The sequence below is a fragment of the Cebus imitator genome, unplaced genomic scaffold (assembly GCF_001604975.1).
Source record: "Cebus imitator isolate Cc_AM_T3 unplaced genomic scaffold, Cebus_imitator-1.0 Scaffold26, whole genome shotgun sequence".
In the NCBI taxonomy this organism is placed as follows: Eukaryota; Metazoa; Chordata; class Mammalia; order Primates; family Cebidae; genus Cebus; species Cebus imitator.
Genome location: NW_016107341.1, coordinates 5,848,169 through 5,860,029, shown reverse-complemented (window position 1 = coordinate 5,860,029; position 11,861 = coordinate 5,848,169).

The window sequence follows — 11,861 nt, the reverse complement described above, 5'->3', positions numbered from 1 at the left end:
GACAACACTTTCCAGAGAGTTATCGTAGAAAAGTAGAGTTACAGGTAATTTTTTTGTTTCTCTCTGCTATTTTTAATTTACAATTTAATAAGAACAATTTCAATAATAATGTAAAATAAAGTCATTTTTATTACAGGTAAACAAATCATTTGCTTTTCAAATGGCATTTACATTTGAAATAAAAAAATCACTTCAATTGATTTTCATATGTTGAACGAACCTTGCATCCTGGGGAAGAGCCCTACTTGATTATAATGGATTAGCTTTTTGATATGCTGCTGGATTTAGTTTGCAAGTATTTTGCTGAGTATTTTTTCATTGATGTTCATCAAGGACATTGGCCTGGAGTTTCTTTTTTAAGAAACGTTTTTTCTGCCAGCTATTGGCATCAAGATGATGCTGGCCTCATATAATGAGTTGCAAAGAAGTCTCTCCTCCTCAGTTTTTCAAAATGGTTTCTGTAGGAATGGTACCAACTCTTCTTTGTATGTATGGTAGAACTCAGCTGTGAATCCATCAGGTCCTGTGCTTTTTTTGTTTAGTAGGCGGTTTACTACTGATTCAATTTTGGGGCTCATTATTGGTTCGTTTAGGCATATTCAGAAGATTGAAGTTGGACTCCTTCGTTACACCATATACTGAAATCAACTGAAGATGGAATAAAGACTTAAATGTAAAACCCAAAGCTATAAAACCCTATGAGACAACCTAGGCAATACCATCCTGGATGTAGGAATGGGAAAAGATTTCATGACACGTACACCAAAAGCAAACACAACAAAACCAAATATTGACAAGTGGGATATAATTAACCTAAAGGGCTTCTGTACAGCAAAAGTAATAAACTATTAACAGAGTAAACAGACAACCTAGAGAATGGGAGAAAATATTTGCAACCTATGCATCTGACAAAGGTTATAGATATTAGGATCTTATAGATCCTAATATCCAGGATCTATAAGAACTTAAACAAATTTACAATAAAAAAGCAGACAACCCCATCAAAAAGTGAGCAAAGGACATGTACAAACACTTCTCAGAAGAAGACATACATGTGACCAACAAGCATATGAAAAAAGAAAAGCTCAATATCACTGATCATTAGAGAAATGCAAATCAAAACTGCAATGAGATATCATCTCACACTAGTCAGAATGGCTATTATTAAAAGGTTAAAAAAAATAACAGATATTTTAAAAAGCTCAATATCACTGATCATCAGAGAAATAAAAATCAAAACCACAAAGTGGTATCATCTCACACTAGTCAGAATGGCTATTATTAAAAGGTCAAAAAATAACAGATGCTGGTGAGGTTGCAGAAAAAAGATAAATCTTATACACTGTTGATGGGAGTGTAAATTAGTTCAACCATTGTGGAAAGCAGTATGGAGATTCCTCAAAGAGCTAAAAGGAAAACTGCCACTTGACTCAGCAATCCCATTATTGGGTTTATACTGGAGGAATATAAAGCATTCTGCCATAAACACATATTTTGATTGCAGCACTATTTACAATAACAAAGATGTGGAATCGCCCTAAATGCACATCAATGACAGAATAGATAAAAAAAAAAATGTGGTACAAATACGCCATGGGATATTATGCAGCCATAAAAAAGAACAAGATCATGTCTTTTGTGGGAACACAGATAGAGCTAGTGGTTATCATCCTTAGCTAATTAATGCAGGGACAGAAAATCAAATACAACATGTTCCCACTTTAAGTGGGAGGTAAATGATAAGGACTTATGAACACAAAGAAGGAAACAACAGACATTGTGGTCTACTTGAGGAAGGAAGGTGGGAGGAGGGCGAGAAGCAGAAAATGTAACTATTGGGTACTGAGCTTAATACCTGGGTGATGTCATTATATGTACAACAATCCCCCTCTCATGACACAGGTTTATTTATGCAATAAACTTTCACATGTTCCTTCAAACCTAAAATAAAAACTTAAAAAAAATTATCAGTATTGTCAGCCCTCCATATTTATGCATTCTCCATCCATGGATTCAATCAGCTGTGAGTAAAAAAAAAATTAGAAAATAAATAAGAAGCAGCTGAACTGTAACAAGGAAAAGTAATATAAAAAATTGCAGTATAAGATCTATTTACTTAGCATTTACATTGTATTCAATATCATTAATAAGCTAGAGATGATTTAAAGTATATGCCAGGATGTGTACAAGTTGTGTGCAAATACTCCATGTTCAAGACTTGGATGTTAGCTAAACACATTATAAATACTGTAATTTTAAAAAGGAAAACGTCATGTTCTGGATGGAAAACTGCACTACAACATGTGGACCAAATATGACCCATTGCTGGTGTTTACAAATAAAGTTTTATTAAACAATAGCCATACCAATACATTTAAGTGTCATCAGGTTCTCTTTTTGTGTTACAATGACAGAGTTGAGTAGCTCTAATAAAGACCAGGTGGCACTTAAAGTCTGAAATATTTATTATCAGGCTTTTTATAGAAAACATTGCTAATGCTTTGTCTTGATGAATATAAAAGTAAAAATATGTTTTCAGTTTAATGTAAAAACAAAAATATATTTTTAGTTTATCCCGATAATATGATCCCTTCACTTTTCCCTGTGAGCTATGTATGCATATAAAACATCCACATTCATAAACACTTAGCTAACATCCATTAAGTAGTATGTGTCAAGTATTTTGTTAAGAAATGTATGTGTATGACTCAATTGATTCTCACAGCAATCTCATGCATTGTTATTTTGCTTTACAGATGGACAAACTGAGGCTTTGGGAAACCATGCAATTTGCACAAATAGTTCAGTGACACAAATAGTTCAGTGACATAGGTGGGATCCTAAAATGTCTACATGCTTATTCTTCTTTCAACTGACAGGCTGTAACTGCCAAATATTAAAAGTGTTCTCTGAATGTTTAAATTATGAGTGTTTTTTTCCTACTCTTTTCATCTATGTATTTTTCTTTTACTATAATAAACCTTTACTATTTTGTTATTTGTTATCACATATGTTATTTAAAAAATGACAAATATTCAGCAGTTGTATAGTTGCAAATTGGTCAAATTTAACTACTATCTTTTGCTGACCATTTTTGCATCTTACCCTACAGTAAAGTGCAATTACATGTTTTACAGCTTCTTTAGTGCTGAAGAAATTATATAATAATTATCAAAGCAAAGTACAAATTGTTTTTTTTTTGTCATCAATGAATCTCTGCTAGGACTGAGAGATATAACTTAGTATTATTTTTAATAGGATGCTGGTATTTTTAATAACAGTCCATCAACAAAATAATAAGAAATGTGGAAATGTAAGATTTAGCCATTTTTCCTTTTCTAAATTTCTTAAAAGAGTCCTTTATATTCTCTATTGACAGTTTCTCACTCTATTACCCCTTGTATTAAATATTCCACTATGAATATTCTGTAAGAGAACACAGACATTATAAGCCAGTGACCTTTTTTTTCAGATATCCATAGTCTCAATTATTTTTTTCTGTAGCATTTGATAACATCACCCTCCCCTTCAAATAATCCTTCCTTTGACATCTTTTATCTTGCACTATCCTGGCATTTCTCTTCACCTGTATTTTTGTCCACTTCTGCCATGCCGGTTCCTCAGCATCACATGCAGAGCATTCGTAACAGGTCCTCTGTACCATTACATGTTCCACAGGTTCCCTAGTTTCACTTCATGTCTTAGCAACACAGAGCAAATTTTGGTTTGTTGAACAAGAACGATCTTATCATTTTTGTGCCCCTGCTCAAGGTTCATGCCCTTCTAGTACGAATTTTCTCCCTTCCTCCCATGACTAGTGTCGACTTACTTTTTAAGCCTCTACTGAAATGTTACAGTCTCTAGAAACATTTCCTTAATTTACTAAAGAGATATCACTTCTTCCTCTATTGGATCTCCATTTAGATTTTTATAATTCTATTTATATTTTGGTAGTTGTAATCTGCTACTTTTATGCCATTTATCTACATTGGGCAACATAAAGGCTTATCATGACTGTATCTTACTTATTTTTTAGAAGTTTGTGTAGCACAATACTACATTGAACACATGTGTGCAGTAACAATTAGTCAATATTGATACTTGTTTAAACAAAAATTATGAGAATGGTATGGCATGTGCTTTTCACCATGTTACAATGAGTAAATATGTGTATAATAAAATCACCAGTAAGCATGTCTGAAGGAGTCCTTGATTTCCATTTTCAGCCAATATAACAGGGTGGGGTATATAAGAAAACATGGAATTCTTAAGGAAGTTATGCTTTTTACAAATAATTCACAATTTTAGGTATTTTCTTACCATGATAAAACCTGTGTGTGATTATAACATATATAAATGTGCTTTACAATCTGTATCCCATTACTGTATAAAAGTTCAAGTGTTTTAAATTATGTATCACTCCTGTATTCCATTAATTGGAAATACTGATTGCAATATATGTCAGATTTTAAGTGGACTTTTGGCATTTAAAATGGTGTGAATAATAAGTTATTGCAGCTGGCTTTAATATTTTTATGTTAACAGAAATTTTATAAGCAAAGAGTAATTTGAATGGATAATTTTCAGAGATATTTAATTTATTATGAAGTGTTACATCTACCTTTGTCTTGAAAAAAGCTTGTTCATTTCATTTATCATAATTAATCAAATCTAAGCTATCATCTGTCTTAATTTGGGATGCTCCCAATTGCAGGACATTAAAATGTGAAAGAATCTGCATATTAGAACTGATGAAATATGGTATTTAGGCTACATTAAGTAATTGTTAAAAACATTAATCAATTAGTTAACCAGTCATTGGTAACTACTACTGCTTTCAATACTTTTGTAATAAATAGTTGGCCCTCCATATCTGTGGGTCTAACCAACCAGGGATCAAAAATATATTTTAAAAAAGGCATTGCATCTGTGTTAAACATGCGGAGTTTTTTTCTTGTTATAATTTCCCAAACAATACAGTGTAACAACTATGTAGATAACATTTACATTGCATTTGGTATTATCAGTAATCTAGAAATAATGGAAAGTATATAGGAGAATATGCATATGTTATATACAAATACTACAAAATTTTATACAAGGGACTTGAACATCCATAAATTTTGGTATCCACAGGAGTTCCAGGAAAAAACATCCCCCATGGATACCAAGAGATTACTATGTAATTTTTTATATATTAGTACATGCATAAAGATGAACACATTCAGATCAACTTGAATGAAGATTAATTTATTGAATACTAAATTTTAAAAATAGGATGATGTGTTGCATAAACGTTAGAAGTTACTTTTTAAGTTTTCTTATTTAAATATTTTTTAAAGATATCTCATAATTTTAAAATTGGGCAATTAAAATAAATTAGTCAATAAGAAAGCAATTTGTTCTGTATTTGTCCAAAATGGTTATTAAGCAATTAAATCTAATAAATATTAGAGGCATATCTTCTCATGCCTTTGATCTCCAGATCCTAGGTACACACACATTTCAAAAGCTTAGAAGTCTTTGTGAAATTGGGGAATAAAAGGGAAAACAGATGCCATTTATTAAAACTGTACGTTCAATGTTGAATCCTTAGGAAGAAAAAGGTTTAGTTACATGAAATGGAGACAGAACTAACATATAGTCAAGATTGAAGAGGTGACAATAAAAGCTGGAAGAACCTCATTGCTTTTGCATTCTTGCATTAATATTTTCTGTTTACATTTTTATATGCAACCAGATTTAGGAACGTGAATTGCCAAGATTATAAATTTAATATATTCATAATTTAAAATATATATACCATCCTCATATATCAATCTATGGACAACAAAATATCTCCTTAAACAGGATTGGATTCTGTATATTTTCTTCATAGCTTTGGTGAAAGCAATAAATCTAAAAACAATAAAAGAAAGGGAAATCAACCTTAGAAATATGATCATTAAAGAGTTTTACAGAAATATGTTGAGGCTTTAAAAGTTCGGTTTTCAAATGTTTGTATACATTTTAATACCTCATTTTGAGAAGTTTTAAAAAATTGTGCTCAGATCATTTAAGCTTTTCTCTGCAAATAGTCTTGAATATTTTCATTACAATGATTCCTGCTGGGTGGGAATTAACTCACATTTAGATAATTGAAGAGTGCATTTAAAGATGTTCTCCTCACTTTATATTAGTTGTATTATCTCTTGATTCTTCTGCTTATATGGAATTGCATTTTGCACCTTTTCTTTATAGCTTCAGTGGGAACAGTAAATTACCACTTCAAGATGTTTCCATGAGGACCAAATGTTCCATTACATCCCAGTGGATTAATAAGAAACTCTGCATTCACAGCCACATGTATTATACATCTTTGGATCTAACAAGTATTGCTGTACTATATATACATTAAAAGGTGATTTTTTTCAGCTAAGCTGTCATAAAATCATAATATGATTATCCTTTATTTAATTACTAGTTTGATTTTTTTGAAATTAAAATTTGGCTAATTGTTGATACATCTTTTTAAACGTATTTAAATAATAAATCTATTCAAACTTTCATATACATAATTTATTTTGGAAATTGCAACTGTTATTATATTTTGACTGGTTTGTGTGTATGGGTATATATACTTATATGATTAATGTACATCACTGATATATTAAGAGAGCAAAATATGTAGGTTATTTGGTGACAGAGTATGCCAGAAAAGCAGAGAACATTTCAATTTGATCTTTAATCTCTTTGCTTTAAACCATGTTTTAACCCATTTACTTCATTTGATTAGTGTATATGTCAAAAGAAAACATAAGAAATGTTTTATATCATCATCTTGGACACTCTTGCTATTGCTCTCACTAACCTTTAAGTTCTTAAATCAAACTAATTTTTCTTCTCAAATAATTAATTTCTGATCTGTCTGCCATGAATACCTTATTCTCTTTTCTTCTTTTGGCTAATCTTACTCTTCCTTCAAAACTCTATGTCCTCTACCATTATAATCTCTTAATATACAATTTAGTTCATAACATAATTTATTTGCATTTTTATTTGAGTTTTTGTTTCACTGACAGGACAGACGCAATATTTATTTGGGAATAAGAATGTATTTTGTTGATCTGTGTTTTTTCAACTATTTGGCACTATACTAGGCACATAAATAAATAATAAATACTTGATAAATTTAAACAAATGAAGTAAAGATATATGGTTATCATACTAGGGAGTGCTTATTATCTTCCAATATTCACTTCCCTTTACCCTCTAGTACAGAATAACTTGATTTTTTGTTGTGCAAATGATTACCAAGCGGAAGACATTCCCAGGCTCATTGTAACTAAGTTTATCCACATGACTAAGTTCTGCTCAGTGACATATGAGCAGTAAAGCTATAACTTCTGGATTCAGCCCTTAAAGTAAAAGAACATGCCCTCCCCTTGCCCATTTTATCTTCTCGGTTGCTGAGATCTCTATGTGGTAGTGAGAGCTGTCAAAGCCCTTTGGGAACAGAATATTTTGAGGATAGTAAAGCAAAAAGGGGAAGGACCTGAGCTTGTTGATAATGTGCAGTTAATATCAGGTATGGGCTACTTCCCTTCAATTTTGAAAGGAAAGAAAAATGTATTTTCCTTAAGCTATTGTCTTAGTCTATTTTGTGATACTACAACAGGTTATCTAGGAACAGTGAACAGAAATTTATTTGGCTCATGGTTCTGGAGACTGGGAAGTCCAAGATTGAAGGGTCACATCGGGCAAGGGCCTTCTTGCTGCATTATCCTTTGGTGGAAAGGGAGCAGGGCAGGAAAGAATGAGAGAGAAAAAGAGAGAGAGAGAGAGAAAGAGTGTGTCGTGTGTGTGTGTGTGTGTGTGTGTGTGTGTGTGTGTGTGTGAGAGAGAGAGAGAGAGAGAGAGAGAGAGACACACAGAGAGAGAGAGAGGGTGGAGGGCACAGAGGCCAAACTCATTATTTTATCAGACCCACACCTGATATAACAAAACCACCCCTACAATGATGGTATTAATTCATCTCATGGTCTAATCATCACTTAAAGGTCTCAGCTCTTAACACAATTGCACTGGGGATTAAGATTCCAACACACAAGCTTTGGAAGACACATTTAAACCATAGCAACTATTACAATATTTGCAATGTTTTTATGGTAGCTGAAATGTATATCTTAATGAATATAGCCTCAGATAGTGTCATCTTGAATGTATTTTAGAGACATTGCAATTTTTTAGGGATAATCAAGCACTGATACTTGAGAACAAAAACACCCAGACTTTCCTTCTTTATTCACTGAAGAATAATTAGTTTTTTGTCAGCTGGGAAAAAAAAAAAAAAAACTTGAAGCAGGAATTGGACTAAAATTAAGCCTATGTTTATTTTGAGCTCTCTTTTACTCTGTTCAATCTTTGTTATAAACAATTACTTTATACAAAGAAATGGGATATCGGTAATTGGATTATTAAGGGCAAACATGGCAATAGAAAAAGAACTTTCTAAAACATAAAGCAAAATATGTTTCAAAGGAAGTCTGGCAGACTTTTAAAAATTTTTGAGGATAGTCCAAAGCTTCCTGGGTTTTGGCTCTTTTTGTTAACGATCTGCGTAAGTGTTCTGGACACGGAGACCAGCTGCAAAGATGTTTAATTTGATGCTATGCAAAGATGAAGGCTGTAGTGGTAAATGCAAAGGCAAAGTGAATGAGGGGCTAGAGTCTTTTGGTAGAAAAATTACTTCATGCATGTGGTAAAACAGAGACTAAACAAAAGAATTCAAAGTTAAAATAAACTCAGATTTAAAATACAAATGAAACAAATTTTTAAAATTATTAAGCTGTCATCTTAAATTTAAATAATCAATATATTGAAATTGTATTAGCTCATATATCACAAAATGAAACTACTGTGGTATAATTAATAAATTATTATTTTTATATGTGCATATCTCTTTGAGAATATGATCATTTGACTATAACTATGTTACATTGATATGTAACATAGTTTCACTAACGGACATAAAATTTTGACCATGTTTAGAAAAGCAAATGTTTTGCAAAAAACTTGACACAAGACACCAAACACAATTGGAAAATTTAAATGAATTGTACCTATCAGGTAGCATTCTTGTTCAGTGTTTGTTTTAAATGATAAGAGGTTTGAGGGAAGATGATTTGGGTTCCTATAATTGATTCCTTTGATAATTTGCTGAAATCCTGTTTAAGTAAATGTTGTTTACTTCTCAGTCTGGTTCAATATCATTTTTCCAGAAATAAGATGGAATGCTTTTAATTAATGGAGCATTAACAAATGTCAATACTTTCATAATGTCTCTACTTTGCCTTTACTCAGAACCCCCTGAAAATCTAGTTCTTAAAATGGTGTATTTATGAGAATAAATAGTTTGTATTAGTTTATTTTCTAAGTTCATATGCTGAGATTCTATGATTCCATTTAAAGCAAACATTACTGAGGTGCCTAAACATAAGCTGTAACTGCATATCACTCTAATTGCTGTAACGAGTTTATAGTGTTTAACTTGTGGAGTTGCTAAAAACACACTTCTTCCTGAAGCAAACTTTTATCCTGCCAGCCACCACTAAGGTTGCCAGGGTTAGCAAATAAAATTAAAGGACACACATTTAGACTTGATTTTCACATAAACAGCAAATAACTTAAAAGTATAAGTAAGTCACATGCAATATTTGCACCATATATTTTAAAAATATTTGATTGTATCTAAATTTCAAATTTAGCTATCTATCCTGTATTTTATCTGGCATGATTACTATAAACTATTACTCATCCCACAAAGGCATGATCACGAAGGAGTCTGCCCACACAAACTTTTAGGTGAAGGAGAACCAAGGACTGATTCCAAATGGCAGTCCATAGTGTGTCAGTCTGAAATAAGAGATCAAATACTCATTGGAAGAACAATTCTTATTAGACTTTTGGCTTCTGGGTTCAGACTAAGTATTTGCTCTAACCCCTCTGAAAACAAAAAGTTTTTTAAAGGGAGCAAAAGGTTTATCAGAAAGCAAGGCATTGCTGGATCTCTAAGATCAGATAGGGAGTTAAGTGTTGTCAGAAGTTGAGATCCAACCATTTTACTGCCCTGCATTCCTCTACCCTCCCCCTACATCCATCTCTATTCATCTGCTTTTGAGGAGGTTGGGGGCTGAGGGGAAAAGGAGTTACCAGTGTATAGGGGGTATAACTACTCTCTGCATACTCACAGGCTAGAAGGATATGACTTAGAGTCAGCTACTAGCAAAACGAAGGCTCTTGGTAAAACAGGCTTTATACTCTAAAGAGTATAAAGTCGGAGTATGGTAAGAACCAGTTCAGCCTTGGTCCTAGACTGCTAGTTCTGGTGTCTCACAAAAGAAAACAACAATCTTCTAAAGAAACATTTATTTTCATTCTCAAACTGTGTCTCAGAGTAATTATTCAAACACTTTAGCTAGCAAGCAATCAAATATAACAACCATCATAAAGAAGACACTAGCCAGGATCAGCAAATACAGTAGGCAACAGGAATACACCTCCAATAATTCCAGATATTGCAATTATTTTATTACAGGCTGTAAACAACAACAACAAAAAAAAAAACCTTTGCTTTCCATGTCTTGAATAATGTAAATAGTGCTGCAATATATACAATGGAATTCTATTTAGTGGTAAAAGAGAATAAAATCCTGTCACTTGCAACAACATGGATGTACCTAGAGGACCTTGCGATAAGTGAAATAAGCTTGACACAAAAAGACAAATGCAGCATGATCTGGCTCATACATGAAGTCTAAAAAAGTTGATCTCATAGAATTAAAAAATAGAATGGTGATTACCAGAGGCTAGAGTAGTTAGTGGGGAGGGAGGAATGGGGAGATGATGATCAAAGGATTGTTTGACCGATATCTAACTCTTTTACTTCACAATCTCCTAATGTAAAGTGATGTTGAGAACCTTTTTATCATACTTATTTGTCACCTCTATATTATCTTTGGTAACATGTCTGCTCAGATTTTTTGTCTATTCTTTAGTTGGGTTGTTTGCTTATTATTGAGTTTTAAGTGTTATTTATATATTTTGAATACAAGCACTTTATCAAACATGTTTTCTCCCAGTCTGTGACTTATTCTTTCCTTTTCTTAACAATGTTTCTCACAGGTAAATTTTTATTTTAATCCAGTCCAGTTTGTAAATTTCTTTTCATAGACCATGTTTTTGGTATTGTGCCTATAAATGTATCAATGTACTTAAGGTCATTTAGATTTTCTCTTTTGTTTCTTTTGGAATTTATATTTTTGTGGGATTTTTTTTTTCATTTTTGCCTGTTTTTTTTCATATGGATGTCAAATTATTCCAGTACTATCTGTTGACAAAAAGTACCTCTTTTTTTGAATTGCCTTTTCTCTTTGGTCCAAAATGAACTGGCTATACTATATGGATCTATTTCTGGTTTGTTTATTTTTTTCCTTTGAACTATGGGTCTATTTTCTCACCATCAGTACTATGCTGTCTTGTAGTACCTTTATAGTAAGTCTTGAAGTTGGATGGTGTGAGTCCTTCAGTTTTGTTCTTCTTCAGTAGTTTGTTATCTATTCTGGCTCTTTCATCTTTTATATAAACTCTACAATCAGTTTGTAAATATTTATAAAATAGCTATAAATGTCAAATAGCTCCACTTGAATGACAGTGCTGATCAGGTTAACTGTATCTTTATTGATTATCTGCTTGCTTGAACTATAAATTATTTAAAAGGAATACTGGATAATCTATAATAGTAATTTTTCCCATGTCTCCTTTTAGTTCTATAAATTTTGCCTGACATATTTTGACACTCTTTTTTTTTCTTTTTTTCTTTT